General features: G+C 46.6%; 1 long non-coding RNA gene across 2 annotated transcripts in view; it reads right to left on the reverse strand.

The window, feature by feature from the left end:
• Positions 1 to 16070, reverse strand: part of LOC144307832 (uncharacterized) — a 60043-nt gene that overhangs the window by 20570 nt on the left and 23403 nt on the right. For both annotated transcript variants that reach the window (XR_013374530.1, XR_013374531.1), the window contains exon 2: positions 11525 to 11627. This is a non-coding gene — a long non-coding RNA (uncharacterized LOC144307832). The remainder of the gene's footprint in view (positions 1 to 11524; positions 11628 to 16070) is intronic.

Consider the following 16070-nt stretch of genomic DNA (forward strand, 5'->3'; position numbering starts at 1 on the left):
TCAGCGGGCCCCTCCTTTTTCCTTGGCTCCTAGGAGCTTCGCGGTGCCTCGGGAGGTCCCTGGAATCTCCTGTCTGGGTGGCTTCCCTGTATCTGTGCTATCCAATTTGATTTTCTCCTGTTAATCTGTCTTATGTCCATTTGATTCTAAGTCCAGCTCTAGCCGAAGGGCCTTGAAGAGCAGAGGACGGTCTTCCTCTCTGACAAAAGCATAAGGGAAGAGCTCCGTGACTTTCTTGGAAATGCACAGAAAACAAAAGCAATAATAGACAGATGGGACTCTATCAAACTTACAAGCCTTTGGGCGGGAGGCAGCTTTAGGATAAAGCTGAGCATCTCTTTCCCAGCTACTGGCTGCCAGCAACTCCTTGAAGTGGATGGTGAGCGCAAGCTTCGTACCTTTTACGAGAAGCCTGTCCTGTAGAAGTTGTCTTTGATGCTCTGGGTGAAGAATGGAAGGGTCACATCAGGGGTGGCAATGGCAGGCAAGGCTTCCCCAGGGAGCAGGGTGTCTTGACCCATGGCCGTGTCCACCTGCGCCCATAGGACGTTCCTGCCCCAGACCAAGGAGGCCTGGAGAAAGGAAGCGCAAATCTGTTCGGGGTTGCACCGTATCCATCTCCGTGTTCTCAACTTGGTCATGGTAAACAAAAAAAGGAACAAGGACATTTCTGGACTCACTGATACTACTGGGCCTCGTCGCCCAGGGCCCAGAAGAACTCGTGGAATCCGCAAACTCTCCGATCTCCCCGGAGAGGATGTCTGCCAGTATGTTGTGAAAAGCCCCTAAACAAAGACAGTAAGGAACCTAGAACCGAAGCGCCCAAGATTCAGCGTCTTGTGACTCCACGTGTCCTCCAAAGCCAATGTCGACGTATCACTCAGAAGAAGCAGCATACTAAGCAAGGAAGAGGCTGCAGAACCTGCTACACTTTTGGCCAAGGGAATGAAGGAGGCCAAAGAAAAACGCCAGGAACAGATTGCCAAGAGACGGATGGAGGTTGTCCTCTGAGAGCTTCTACCCCTAGGTCTGGGTCCAGTCAAAAAGGATTCTCTAAGAGCAGCCAGTCGATAAGGTCAGACATCAACAAACCGACCAACCCGCAAAACAAAGCAAAACAAAACAAAGTTCGCGTATCAGAGAGCATAATCAAGAAAATGAAAAGGCAACCATCTATCTAACAAGGGACAAATAATTAGGACACAGAACCACAACTCGATAAGAATAACAGCAAACAACCTGATTTATAAGTGGCCAAAAGACTTGAACAGACATTCCTCCAAATGGCCAAGAAACCCATGAAAAGATGCTCAACATCATCCATTACAGAAATGCACATCAGTACCACAATGAGAGGCCGCCTCACATCCAGTATGATGGCAAAGAAAAGAAAAACAAGTATTAGTGAGGATGTAATGGAAACCCCTGTGCCCTGTTGACAAGATCGTAAAATGGTGCAACCAGTATGAAAGAGTAGGACAATTCCTCAGAAAAGTAAATCTAGAAGGACTGCATGACCCAGTAATTCCACTTCTGGGTATATATCCGAAAGGATCGCAAGCAGGGTTGCAAAGATTGCCTGTTCTAAGGGAAACAAACTGTTTTGTTTTGATCAGGCCCACGGAGGACCTGAAGCCTCTGGCCAACAGCCCCCTGGAGCTGAGGCTTGCTGATAACCACATGGAAGGGCCGCAAACAGATCCTCCAACCACAGCCAGAGGTCAAGGGACTATAATCCTGGTCAACAGCTCAACTGCAACCTCATGAGGTCCCAAGAACCATCACCCAGCTAAGATGCTCTTGAATTCCTGATCCACAGATGTGGTGAGATAATAAACGTCTGCTGGTTTAAACTATGATTTGGAGGGCCCCTGGGGGCTCAGGGGGTCAAGAGTCTGCCTTCAGCTCAGGTCATGATCCCGGGGTCCTGGGATGGAGCCCCATGTCGGGCTCCCTGCTCAGTGGAGAATCTGCTTCTCCTTCTGCTTCACCCCCTGCTAGTTCTCTCTCTCTCTCTCTCTCCAAGAAATAAATAAAATCTTTAAAATGACAACAACTATGATTTGGGGGAGTTTGTTATGTAACTATACAAAATGAACAGATAACCATAGCGCTAACATTGTGAATGGAATGGAGACATTTAAACATCACTGCAGAGACTCATCCCTGTTTTTCAACTTGGGCTGCTATTGTACATTTATGGGGGGAAAAGAAAGAGTTCATTGTTTAAAGTGCTTTTTAAATGTACATAAGCATGGTTGTTTAATAGTGGTGGGAATGTCATCACCAAATATCGAAACTAGAGCGCACAGAAAATACCATGAGATCCCATCAGACTGTGACCACTGATGTTTGAAGGATCAAAATATTATAAAGTATTTTGGATAACTGAAAAATGTTGGCCTCATACGCCCTAGCAATATTTTCACTTTATATTCAAGATATTCAGATTATATGCTGTATTCCTCGCTAGGATTGCATGCTCCAGATCACAGAACATTGCCTCCCCTCATCATGATTTGAGAACATTCTATTTCACTGCAATTACAATTTTCAGGAGCGGCAGCTGCTGAATAATCATAGGAAAATTGCTTTAGTTCTCTTCCATAAAATCAACATGTTCCCAAACCCAGCATTTGTTGAGATTGTAATCCCCATGGCTCGAAAATGTGTGTGTAGACCCCTGTCTACACAAAGATCAAAATGAAATCTAAATGTATTTTATGAGACTTCCTTTGAATACCTTGGCTGCTTTACAGCATCGGGCAAAGGGCCTATTAGTATTCTCTGAATTATCTATTCAACCACTTTGTTTTTGTTATTTGCCCCAACTTGTCATTTAAAATAGAATATAGAATGTATAGATCCCCCTTAAAATGAAAGGTTAGAATAGATGATAGATAATTTTTAAGGTTCATTTTATAGACTGTAAGTATATCTAAGAATTGACTCCTGGGCCTAAAATGAGGAGTCTTGGGGCTTGTCACCTAGTGTGTGATCTAGAGTGTGTCCCTCCTTCTGGGGAGGGGCCAACTCTCCTACATAGAATGGAACACAGACTGGCCCTGAACAAGATACAGGCCATCCTGCTGAGGATGGAATCGATGATAGGAATGTTCTGGAATCTAGGCTATTTGTTGTAGTTCCTTAGCAGGCAGGTTGATTTTTTTCTGAATAAAGATGAAAGAGTGTCCTTGGGCAGAACCATTGGCATGTGGCCAATCCATGCAGCAGGCACAAGCTGCAACAGGAATGTGTATGTGGTGGGGGTGGGGTGAGGTAGAGGGAATCTGAGAAGGAGGAGCCCCCCTGTGGGGGGCCCCTTTATACAAGCACATAGATCCCAGTGAGGGGACAGTAAACCCTGGATAAGCTGGATGTTTCCAGGCTCCCTTCTATTGATACGTGCCTCGTTTGAGGAATGTGAACCTTAGAAGCTTACAGAGAAAAGCCTTTGTCAAGAAGCAATGAAAAGGAGTGCCCGGCTGGCTCAGTCAGAAGAGCATGCGACTCTTGATCTCGGGGTCACGAGTTCAAGCCCCACATTGGGTGTAGAGATTACAAAAGTAAATAAATAAACCAACTTTAAAAAAAAAAAAAGAAAAGCAATTAAACAAGAAGGAAACACACTAGTTATTTTAACAGAGAGAATTTAATATACTCAGGGAAATAGGTATTAGAGGACTGAGAAGCCGTGGAGGGAAGACTGTAGGGACACTGACATAGTCACTGCTGCTGGAAGCAGCTGTCACTCCTAGGCCCTACGGGAGCAAACAGACATTGGGGCTATCAGAACCCCAAATCTATGAGCAGAGACCTGTAGAGCCAGGGTCTAGAGCTCTGAGGAAGCAGCTGCTAGTTGGCTGGTGTTAGTACCCTCAAGGGGATGGAGAATACTGGAAATTGGAACCAACTATTACTGGAAGCAACAGCTACAGGGCAAGGAAGCATGGCTAGGGTGACACTAACCTGCCCAGCAAGCAAATGGGAAGCAGTCGTGTCCTCCGTCCTTCTCTTCCTCTCGAGCTAGCACCCTTCCCTGGCACGGCCAGACAGGGAGACAGATGGCAAGGGGGCCATGAGGTTTGCAGAGTTCCAGCCCCAGCAGCAGAGGACAGAGTACAGACGGCAGGGCTTGAGCCGAGAGATTGTGGTTTAATAACTAGTCTAAGAGGCAGATAATACACAAAAGAGGGGCTGTGGCCCGGCATGATCTCAGAGCAAAGGACAATGGACTTGAGGCCGCTCAGAGAGAGTGGCAGGAAGTCACGGATCGGACCCTCCTCCTGTGAATAATATTGAAGCCAGGGATTGGACTCAGGGGGCCAGTGGAAGGCACAGGGGCCCAGGGATAGTTGGGCCATTTGGCTCAGGCCTCAAAGGTGGGTTTGGATAGGGCTCCATTTTAGCCATTGTTCAGCGGAGGGGTTTATAGGGGAGCAGAGTGAGTCCCCGTCTATGTGCATAGGCCATCAAGAAAAAGCAGTTCCTGCATTTAGGTGTAGCTCCGAAACTAATCTTGAAATAGGTAGCTTGTGTACATCCAGGGGCGTTGGAAGTAGGTATTAAAATGCACACAATATGATTAACGGTTTCCTGATTTGTCACCAGGGAAACTAGGAAGCTGATGGCCACTTGTTCTGCAGAGTTGAGTGAATGGTGGTGGGTGAGTAGCAGAACCTGTGACACACGCATGCGCTTTGTATCTGTATTGCACTATGCGTTTACATGCCTTGGGAGAGAGTTGGGGAAATAGTACTTTAGAGATTTTTATGTATTTACTTATTATTTGAGAGAGAGAGGGCAAGGGGGTCGGGGGTGAGGGGAGCAGAGGGGGAAGGAGAGAATCTCAGGCAGATTCCCCACTGAACGCAGAGCCCAACGCGGGGCTTGACCTCATCGCCCTGAGATCATGACCTGAACCCAAATCAAGAGTCGGACGCTCAGCCCCCCGAGCCCCCCAGGTGCCCCTGCGAAGTACTACTTTAATACTTCCTTCAAATTCCACCGCTCAGACCCTCCATGGCCATGCTCAGTGCGCCCGAGCGGCCCCTGGTCTCTGTTTGCTCCCCTGTGATCCCTTGCACCATTCTGAGCTTTCCTAGTTTGTGGCCCTCGTGCCCCAACCTGCTCCCCTTACAACGAAGCAAAGTTTCCACTTAGGGAAAGACACTCAGTGCCAGGTTTCTTGTAGAATCAAGATATCAAGACACCTACCTACAGGGGTCTCCCCTCTTTCCCCTTGATTTCATACCACGGAAGGGGCAGGAGGATCCATGTAGAGGAACTGTGTGATTATTTTCCAGCATCACTGATTCTGCTAAAGGAGATTCTAAAGAGAACTACCCACAGCCACAGCTTCAGAAGATACAAGGGGTTTTGATGCCAAGAACAAAAGATGCTTTTATGACCCAAGTTGGATGAGTCGGAAAGCCGCAACCATGGCTCTAAACAAGATCGGAACTGGAGCAAGTTGATGACAACGAAAAAAAAAAAAAAAGGATTGCAAAAGATTCTAAATTGTCTCCTTGATTTCGTTTTACTCGATGACGTCCTCTTGTGAGCTATCAGATCTGCTTCTTAATATTTAAGGGTTCCTGTTTTTATAAAGTACAAATGGAAAACCGTGCGGTCATGGCAAATCTCCCCTGGGAGCTTTGTGTACCTGGTTTCAAGTGCCCAAGAGAACAACAGCCTTTTGAGTTTTGGGGGCGGGGGGCAGTCTCAAAGATTCAAATGAACGGTAATAATGCACACACTAAAAGCACGGGGACGACAGTTCTCGCTTTGATCCCTGGCTGTTTCCAAAGCAGTCCCAACTAGGAATTTCTTGTACGCGTCGCCAGGCTCGCAGCTAGGTCCGTGCCACGCGTCGTCTGCAGACTAACCCAGGGAGTAATTATACAATCTGTCACTTTCGAGTAATAAGGTTGGGCTGTGTTTCATCAGAACGTCCAGCATTTATCACAGCCAGAGGATGTATACACTTGTACTCAAAACCACCTGCCACGCCTGTGAATAAGCCTCTTCCTCAGCTGCCACCTGTTGGGGTTGGGACTTGTAACTGGATTAATCGAGCTTAATCCAGAAAAGGACGATGAGCTGAGTCTAGGGTAGATTTCCCTTGCTACTTTCCCAGCCGGGGTCTTTGCCTACTGTGCACGCGTCCAAGCTCCTGGCAGCATTTGCCTTTCAAGCTTCTTACCATTCATTCTGGCCCCGGATTTCCCACAAAAGCAACCTGTCCAAGAACCTCACGTGGATGGTGGCCAATCATCCTGGGGTCCTGGGACCCAGGGCTGCAACCCCCAGCCCCGGCCGGGCGAACCAGGACAGGTTGGTCAGCCGGCAGCTGGAGGCCTGGCCCCAGTAGGCATCAGGTGACAACCTCAGTGGGTGTCTTTTTTGGCCTAAATTCAGTCTCCCTGTAACAACAAGTAACAAGAGCTTCTAGTAGGTTTTCTGGTGGTGTGGTTAGAAAGCAAGCAATTTTGGGTTTACCCAAATGTAAATTTTATTGTTTAAAACAAGGGTCAGCAAATCCTGTCCCTCACCTGTTTTTCACGTTTTTATTTTTTTAAAGATGTTATTTATTCATTCATGAGAGACACACAGAGGGAGAGAGGCAGACACACAGGCAGAGGGAGAAGCAGGCTCCATGCAGGGAGCCCGATGTGGGACTCGATCCTGGGATCCCAGGATCACGACCTAGGCCGAAGGCAGACGCCCAACCGCTGAGCCACCCAGGCGCCCTGTTTTTCGCATTTTAAGATGACTAAAAAAAGAAAAAACTGCAGGACAGAAATTTTCCTAGCCTGCTCCTCGAAGCTGAAAATATTTTCTATCTGCTCCTTTACAGAAAAATTTGCTGATCGCCCGTCAAAGATACAGTGAGCTATAGAAATACCGTATAGCCCGAACACTAGGCCCATTTTTCTGATATGAGGAGATATATTTCTTACAAACTGCCCCAAATTCCTTTCTAAATTGTATATTATTTTGTCATATAATGCTTTATACATTTACAAAAAATGTAAAATGTTCAACTGTTTAATATTTTTCTAAATTTGCAAGTATCACTCCTAGTTATTTTTCTTTCTGAATTCAATGAAACAGTAGAAATCATATAACCAAGCCCTCTCATTTTGTAGGCGAGTAAACCGAGGCCGGGCAGAATGAAAGGGCTTGACAGAAGCTAGTCAGAGAAAGAGCCAAAATGAAGAACACTGCCCGGATTCTAGAAATCTCTTTTCTTTTTTTAAAGTTTATTTTCGGGGCACCCGGCTGGTTCAGCGGTTGAACACCTACCTTCGGCTCAGGGTGTGATCCCGGGGTCCTAGGATGGAGTCCCGCATCCTGCTTCTCCCTCTGCCTGTGTCTCTGCCCCTCTCTCTGTGTGTCTCTCATGAACGAATAAATAATATCTTTTTTAAAAAAGTTTATTTTTAAGTAATCTGTACAGCCAGCATGGGGCTGGAACCCACAAACCCAAGATCAGGAATCATGTGCTCTACCAACTGAGCCAGCCAGGCATCCCTAACATTCTTTACTTTCTCATTCAGGATGGCAGTGTAAAGATTTTTTAAAATTTTTATTTATTTGACAGAGAGACAGAGAACGAGTAATGGGAAGGGTCAGAGGGGGAGAAAGAGAGAAGCAGACTCCCGGCTGAGCAGGAAGCTCGATGCAGATCCCAGGACCCGCGGAGCATGACCTGAGCCACAGGCAGGCGCCCAGCCCACTGAGCCACCCAGGAGCCCCAGGATGGCAGGTCAAAGATGATCATTACTAGGTTGTTAACATACCAAATGTATTCTCCTGGATGATCCTCACTCTCTGTCCCCACTAGCCTGAGATAGAGGAATGTCCTTCCATCTCCCTGGGGCCATACTTGCCCAGGTCACCTGCTGATCCGGTGGTCTCTGGCAGTGTGTGCTTCAGACCTGGGTTTCCAGCCAGCCTTCCCGCTGCGGAGGCCAGTAGACTGGCCTGATGCGTGTGCACATTTGTATGTGTGTGTGTGTGTGTGTGTGTTGTTTTGTTTTCATGTCGGCCTCAGTTATTCTAATCCAGCCGCCAGTCTGAGTGGAACCTAAGAGACAAGTATGCTTTTAAGGCTCAATTGATTCTAATATGAACCACTGTGTTTTACAGAAAAGAAAACTATTTTTACAAAGGGTGAAATACGGAATCTCTTCACCAGAGCGCATACTCTGATTTTGGAAGTGCCTCAGGCCTGAGCGATTTTCAAACAACAGAATAATTTTAATTAGGAGCTTCTAAGGAAAAAGCCATAGATTCTGCAGACTGTATTATAAGGTGATTGAAAAAAAAAAAAAAGAAAAAAATAAGGTGATTGAAGACGGATTCGGGCAATTCACTTTGGTCTCCATTTTAGGTGCCTCTTTATAAAGTTCGTTATAATCACCCTTCTTTTTTTTTTTTTTTCCTGGCATCTCCAATCTACTTGAGGCTATGAAGAGGGCACTTAACTAACTCGTACCTCAATGTATGTAATAACTAGTGACCAATAGTCCTTAGAGTGTGGGGTCTGGGGTGGTCTGGTCAACATGGAGCTACTTGGATAGAACAATTGGTACCGAAGGAGAACAACACAGTTGGCCCTTGAACCACACAGGTTCGAACAACATGAGTCTATTTACACGTGGATTCTTTTTCTCAGTAAATACAGTACACTACTCTAAAAGTATTTTCTCGTCCTCATGATTTTCTTAATCACATTTTCTTTTTTCTAGCTTACTTTATCGTAGGAATACAGGATACAATAAATCTATACAAAATAAGTGTTAACCGACTGTTTGTGTTAGTCAGGCTTCTGGTCAACAGTAGGCTATTAGTAGTAAAGTTTCAGGGAGTCAAAAATTATATACAGCTTTCTGACTGCACAGGGGGTCAGCACCCCTCACAGCCACATCGTTCAAGGGTCAGCTGTATATGTTTTTATATACATCTATACCTATGTATATATGTGCATATATATGGGTATATATGAGATTACTGATATTCTGATTTCTAAATATTGAGCTGAAAAAATTTTGAGCCAGGAAAACATGATGTTAAATAACATAAACCTACTATGACATGTGATTTTAAATATAGATTTAATTATATATATATATTATATGCATGCATATTTGAACAATGTGTATTTTCCCCTAGTGTGTCAAATTCTAAGAGGTTATAAATATTTCCAAGTGAGGAGGATGAATTCTTTAATCACATTTCATGCCATTTGGAGTATATTTAAGACTCAGCTGAGCGTGAAGTAAAGACATGTTGTTGGCTGTAAGAAAGCAAAATTACTGCACGTAGGAAAATTTTCACCCCTCTGTGCTCAATATACAATTTTCTAAAATTTTACACCCACTGCTTAGATCAAATCTTCCAACGATAGAGCCAAAGACGAGAAATTATCATTTGGGTCCTGTTTCTTTGTAAAAAACAAAACAGAACAAAAAAAAACAAAGGTGGTTCCATATTCTAAATTAATACAGTGAACATGGGAATGTAAGTCCCTCGAGGTGCCCATTTGTCAGTAGCAATTTGACTCGATAGGAATTTGTAAATGATATTCACAAAGAAGGCCATAGAACAGAGCTCAGCCTGGGCACCACTGACATTTCCAACCAAAGAAGTCTTTGTCACTCGGGGCCGTCCTGTGCATTGTTGGATGTTTAGCAGCATCCCTAGCCTTGACCCACTAGATGCCAGGAGCACGCACACCCCTTATTTGTGACAGCCAGAAATGTCTCCAGACACTGCCCAGTGTCCACATGGGGCGGAATCATCCCGGGTTGAGAACCACTGCCAGGGAGTATCGACCACAGAAGGGAAATCGTTTAGCAATGAGAACGTGAAATTACTTTGTCACTAAACCCCTCTCCTCCTTGCAGTATGAAATGGTAAGATGGCAGGCTCCTGACAAGAGTTACGGTGACATAAACAGTGACTCAGTTTCTAGGATGGCATTAGCAACTGGCAACGGACTCTCCTATTTATCATCACATCAGGCTTCCACTAAATCTTTCAAGTCTGAAAAGAAGAGGGCCAGGCCCTTCCAGGCACAATGCAGTCAAAGCTGAAACTGTGTCTTCATTGTAGCTGGAGAGAGGTTCTGATGGGGACATGGCTCTTCCCCGTGAACTGGTCCAGCGACTGTGCGTTGGAGGGGGATGGGCAACCGTGAGTGGAGGTGGAGTGGAGGGAGGGGTGATGGGTAGACATTGGTCACCCCAGAAAATATGTCAACATCTGTCCATCACTGCGGCCCTGGGCCGAGGATCATTTTTTCTGCTTCTGTGAGCACCAATGAGCTGATGCCACCGAGCTGTGTCCTTTGTTGCCAGTGGCATTTCCCACCACTGTGCCACCTCTGATATGCTAATAAGGAAGCCCAGGGTTTTGTGTGGCTGAAAAGGCTTTCAGGCACCTTCGAGGGTCAACAATCCAACAATCTGGTGACTCAGCGGGCTGGGTGAGGGGCTCCCCCTCCCAGGGCCCTTCCTCACACCTTTTCTGTGAATGTGTGTGTGCTTGAGGGAGGGCGATTAACCATCTGGCTGCCAGAGGAAGGAATAGAACATTACAGAGAACGAGGGTGCACCCTGACAACCGCCAAGTGGCACGCGACCGTCTAGTGCACTCTGCGGTGAAGCCAGGAACCCGTGGCCCGGATCCGACAGTGACCCGATGGCACCAGCTCGTAGGGAAACTTCGACGAGAAAAATCCATGCAAGAGCTCTAACCCCGTCATGCCTGGTTCTTCATGTAAATCTACCCCGTGTGACTGCCACGGTTTAAAAATACCTTCCGTAGGCGTGCAGCATCATAAGGTCATAGAATTATGAAACGTCAAGTGGCAGAAGTATTTTCTTTTTTTTCTCTCTTGGCAGAGGTATTTGCTCATCCTAAGTCTTCAGTATTTATTCATTGGATCGAAATCAACAGGTTTAAAAGGAATCTTGCGTGGATTCTTTTTCTAGAATGGTCTCTCCTTTCTAGAATTATTTAATGATTATTGTGTCTTTATTCAGATCAAGTAACCCCAAAGGTTTTTCTTGGGGGGTTTCTTTTGCCTTTTATTTTTTAACAAATTTATTTATTTCAAGTGGGCTCCATGCCCAGGGTGGAGGCTGAACTCATGACCCTGAGATCAGGCCTGAGCTGAGATCAAGAGTCAGATGCTTACCCAACTGAGGCACTCGGGTGCCCCCAAAGGTTCTTTTTTTAATCCAAATAAATTCATACTCATAAACTTTTCCCCACCCCTCACTGAAATTCTAAAAATTCCTGCTAATACCTTTAACGATTGCAAGGAAATACTGTTGTTCTCCTTTAAAGCCTGGATTGCCTGCTGCCAGGGTTTATGTATTTATCAAAGATTTATTGTGTCGGACACTCTAATAGGCCATGGCAACTCAAAGAAGAGTAAGGTATAATTCCTGACCCGAGGAGAAACATAACGACATTAGGGAGATAATATGTAAAGCAATGGGGTCAGTACCTGACGAAGCCGTGTACACGGCACTTCGGATCACAGAAGAGGGGAAGTCAAGGAAAGCTTCCTGGAGGAGGTGAAGCTGCGTGCTGGACAGTGTGTTAGATGCCTAGGGAAAAAGAAAGGAAGTGTAAGCTACAACTCTGGGTTCCGTAAAACAAACAAATTACCCTGTAGAGAGAGTCAAGAATACGCCAGGGAAGAAGCACTGTGTAGCTGTAATGCTAAGCTGATCCTCTCCGTTGTTGCTTTTGTTTTGTTTTACTATTTAAATGTTCTTTCTCTTTCTCTCTCTGTTTTTAAAAGATTTTATTCATTTGAGAGAGAGGCAGAGAGAGAAGGAACAGGTTGGGGGGGCAGAAGGTGAGAGAGAAATAGACTCCCTGCTGAGCAGGGAACCCATGCGGGGACTCGATCCTGGGACCCTGGGATCATGACCTGAGCCGAAGGCAGATGCTTAACTGACTGAGCCACCCGGGCGCCCCTTAACTGTTCTTTCTCTTGAGATATTTCCGTTTCACTGACAGAAGAGATGAAATCCTCATAGGAGAACATGAAATTTCCCCTTGTTTTCTTTCTTATTCTTGGTGACTATCAGCCCATCAGAAATAAGATTTAAGTGAATTTATGTTTTACCCCAGCAAAGAGCCCGGAGTTACCAGATCTGCTCAGTCTGCTCAGAAGATAAAAGGCAGATATTCTTATCCCAAAGAGGCGCCATCAGATTCATAGAAGTGTGGGTTGTTGGACTTCTGTGGTGTTAAATGTGTCTATCATGCCGCCTTCATTCATTAGCTAGTTGATTATTTCTCTTGAGATGTGGCTGCCTACACAGTGCAACCTTCAGTGATGTGAAGAGGACTGGAGTCACTCCTTGACCTTCAGGAGCTCTGTCTGAGGCATAGGGGACACGTATGCACGTGACCTTGGACTGAATCTGAAGATCATGCATGAGTTTTCCAGGTGAAAAAAAATTAGAGAAATAGCGTTCATAGCAAAGGAAACAGCATAGGGACAGCTCTGGAGGCGGAGGAGCTCGGTGGGCTCTCCTATCAAGTGGTGAGCTGTACCCAGGAGACTGAGGGGCAGAGAGGGTTCTGGAAGAGAGGGCTGGGGTCCTTTGGTGAACGATCCTAAATGCCAAGCTAATCTGGTTGGCAGAGACACATAAGCATGAGAATGTCACCAGAAGCACTACGGCTACGCGGTACTGTCCCGTAGGACCCCCTGCAATGACGAAAATGTTCTATTTCTGCACTGAAATATTGTAGCCACTGGCCGTGCCTGCCTATGGAGCAACTGAAATGTGGCTTGTGTGACTGAGAAACTGAATTTTAATTCGGATGTCATTTACATTGATTTAAGCTGAACTCTAACAAGCCACACGTGGCTGGTGGCTAGTGACAGCAGAGTTAGAGTCCCTAGGGCTGGAAAGTTACCCCAGGAGCAGCAGGGAAGGGAGGGGAGATGGCTGCCCATGGGAACAAAGGACCCGATTGGAGAGGGAACAGCTTGTCTTCTCTTTCTTGCAGAGCTGGGTCTTTAATGTGATATAAACAATTTTGACTGTGGATTTGTGTATACGACATATAGACCCTAAATTATTACAGGGCCAATTTCGTCTGGGTGTCTGTAATGGAGAGGAAAGGTGTTTCAGGGTAGAGTTCTGGAATGCACCACTGATCCCACCTCTAGGCTGAGGATGGGACAGTGAGCAGTTCTTTCATTCCTTAGATTTTTTTTTTTTTTTTTTTTAGAAAGGTGAGCAAGGCAGACACTCCACCTTCAAATTTTTTTTATTTTTTTAATTCATGATAGTCACAGAGAGAGAGAGAGAGAGAGAGAGAGAGAGAGGCAGAGACACAGGCAGAGGGAGAAGCAGGCTCCATGCAGGGAGCCCGACGTGGGACTCGATCCCGGGTCTCCAGGATCGCGCCCTGGGCCAAAGGCAGGCGCCAAACCGCTGCGCCACCCAGGGATCCCCATTCCTTAGATTTTTATTTCAGAGAGCTGAACTTCCATCCCACCCACCCCCTCCAACGTCTCTGCACACAGTGGCCAAGACGGTGGTACCCCATGGGGGGTGGGGGGGTGGGGCAGCGAGTTTGTCCCTCAGGGTACATTTGACATTTGGCAATACCTGGAGACATCTTGGTCATCATGATGGTCATGATGGGGGGAGGGGATGTTAGGGGCCTGCAGCGCACAGGACACCCTCCCCCACAGCTCAGAATGAGCTGGCCCAAAGTACCCCAGCCCTGTGGTGGAGAAATCCTGGTCTAGGACAGGACTTCTGAACCCTCAATGCCCATTAGAGTCCCTTGGGAAACTTCAGAGCTATCCCAATGCCCTGGGCCTTCCCCAGGCCCAACTGAATCTGAAACTCTGAGGGTGGGGCCCAGCCCAGGCACTGGGGCTTTTAGAAAACTTTCCAGGCGATTCTAACATGCAGCCGGAATTGGGAACTCCTTCAACATCCCAAAGCCCTACATATGTGATTCCTAAAAGCATCCGTTTTGCGTGTCTCATGGAATGTTCTGCATCCCCACCTCCCCACCCCACCCCCCAGACCGCCTCAATGTTACTTTGCCTGTTTATCACTGTGGGGCTCCTGAGAGCTGTCGCACAAAGATAGGCTCGGGTTTTGCCTATCAAGTGAAAGAGGATTCGAGGGGCTTCTCTGGTAAACCACGCCATGGCCTGCTTCCTGCCCGGCAGGGGAAACCCAGAGTTAAAAATGGCTAACAGGAAAGCTAGTAGAGGGAGATCATTAGCAACTATGAGTTCTTTGGTGGCTGTAGTCCTACTCCGTGGGATTACTCAGTCGCGGGAAGGGCCAGCCTTCTATCACGTCTGTTTAGCTTAATAAAGTGGAAAAGAACAGTTGTTTTCGCTTCTTTTTTGAAGGTGGAAGAAACACACGTTTTGAAGTTGCCCTTGTTAATCTGTTGAAATGTCATTGGAAAAGATGTTTCAACAGAAGAGAAAAAATTTCATGGTTTTTGCGAGAGATCAAAACACTTTCCCTACATCATCCTTTAATTGTTAAGAGACGCCAAAGGGAACTTTCTTACCCTTGTTTCGCTTAAAGCTAACAGCTCGGGGGAACATCAGAGGCCTTTGTTCTCTGCAAATTCTCTGGGCAGCCTGTATAGCCCAGTGGCTCCAGGACTGGCATCTTGGGAGACGCAGCCCTGCTGCGCATGCGGCTCTGGTTTTCAGATTTTTTTTTTTTTAAGATTTTACTTATTTATTCATGAGAGACACACACACAGAGAGAGAGAGGCAGAGACATAGGCAGAGGGAGAAGCAGGCTCCGTGCAGGGACCCCCCATGGGGGACTCGATCCCGGGACCCCGGGATCATGACCTGAACCAAAGACAGACGCTGGACCGCTGAGTCACCCAGGTACCCCTGGTTTTCAGGTGTTTCATGCTTTACTAGGAGTTTCATTTGTTCGATGCCATATAAACTCTAAGCATCCCAGTTACGCTTGCTTACCTGGCGGAAGCACACTAGGCTCTCAGTTCCCTGTCTTTGGCCACATCTGTCCGGCTAGTAGCTGGTCCCACTCGGAGCAGCTGAAGGAAGCTGGAGAACCAACATGTTCATGAATGCGGAGCGCTGTCAACATAAAACCTTCCAGCTCGAGTTGGGGCACTGTCCCTCACTCTCATCTTCAACACTAGGCTACCACTCAACACTAGGCTACGCAAATGACATTTGGGACTGGACATTCTTTGGCATCAGTGGGCTGTCAGCGAATGTCCAGCAGCATCCCTGGTCTCCACCCCCTAGATGCCGGTAATGCCCCCTAATGATGACAACCAAAACTGCCTCCAAACCTTGCCCCCGGGTGGGGGTGCAAAACCGCCCCCAGTTTGGAATCTCTGTTGTGGACTTCCCAGCTTCTAGTTAATAATTCCAACAGGGAACCTCGGCAGGGCTTTGAGTGTCCAGCTGGCAAGGGAGGAGGTGAGTGATAGATCTGACTGCTGCTCTAGGGGGAGTGGGAGGAAAGGGGATAAGAAGAGATTCTGGACCAGATAAGTCGAGGCACTAGTCCAGGCGAGGGAGGGTGATTGCCTAGAATGAGAGATGTTAAAAGGGAGATAGAAGACCCAAATGGAGTCACTTGTGCTAAGCGCACATCACCAAACTGAGATTTATCACTTCACTTACTTACAGTTTCAGCCTGTCGCAGGAGTGGAGTCTTAAACCAGTCAGTCTGGAATGAGCTTGTCAGCACTAGTGAAGTAATTGGCCTGAGGGACCCCTGCCGTTCCCAAAGGCAGGCAGCTGCCTGTAAACGATTCCTTCTTCCCTGGTAACTTCCTTGTCCCGTCCCCTTCCACCTACAAAAGTCCTTCATAGCATACAGTTCTCAGGAGCTCCATCCTATTTGCTTGAAGGGGTGCTGCTTATTCAATGAGTCATGAATATTGTTGATTAAAATCAGCAACACCTTTAAAATTTACTCCGCTGAATTTCATTTTTTGACAGAGAGACGATGGACTGGAGAAACGTTCTGAGAGAAGCCGTAGGCCCAGTC

Source organism: Canis aureus, chromosome X, assembly GCF_053574225.1.
Source record: "Canis aureus isolate CA01 chromosome X, VMU_Caureus_v.1.0, whole genome shotgun sequence".
NCBI lineage: Eukaryota > Metazoa > Chordata > Mammalia > Carnivora > Canidae > Canis > Canis aureus.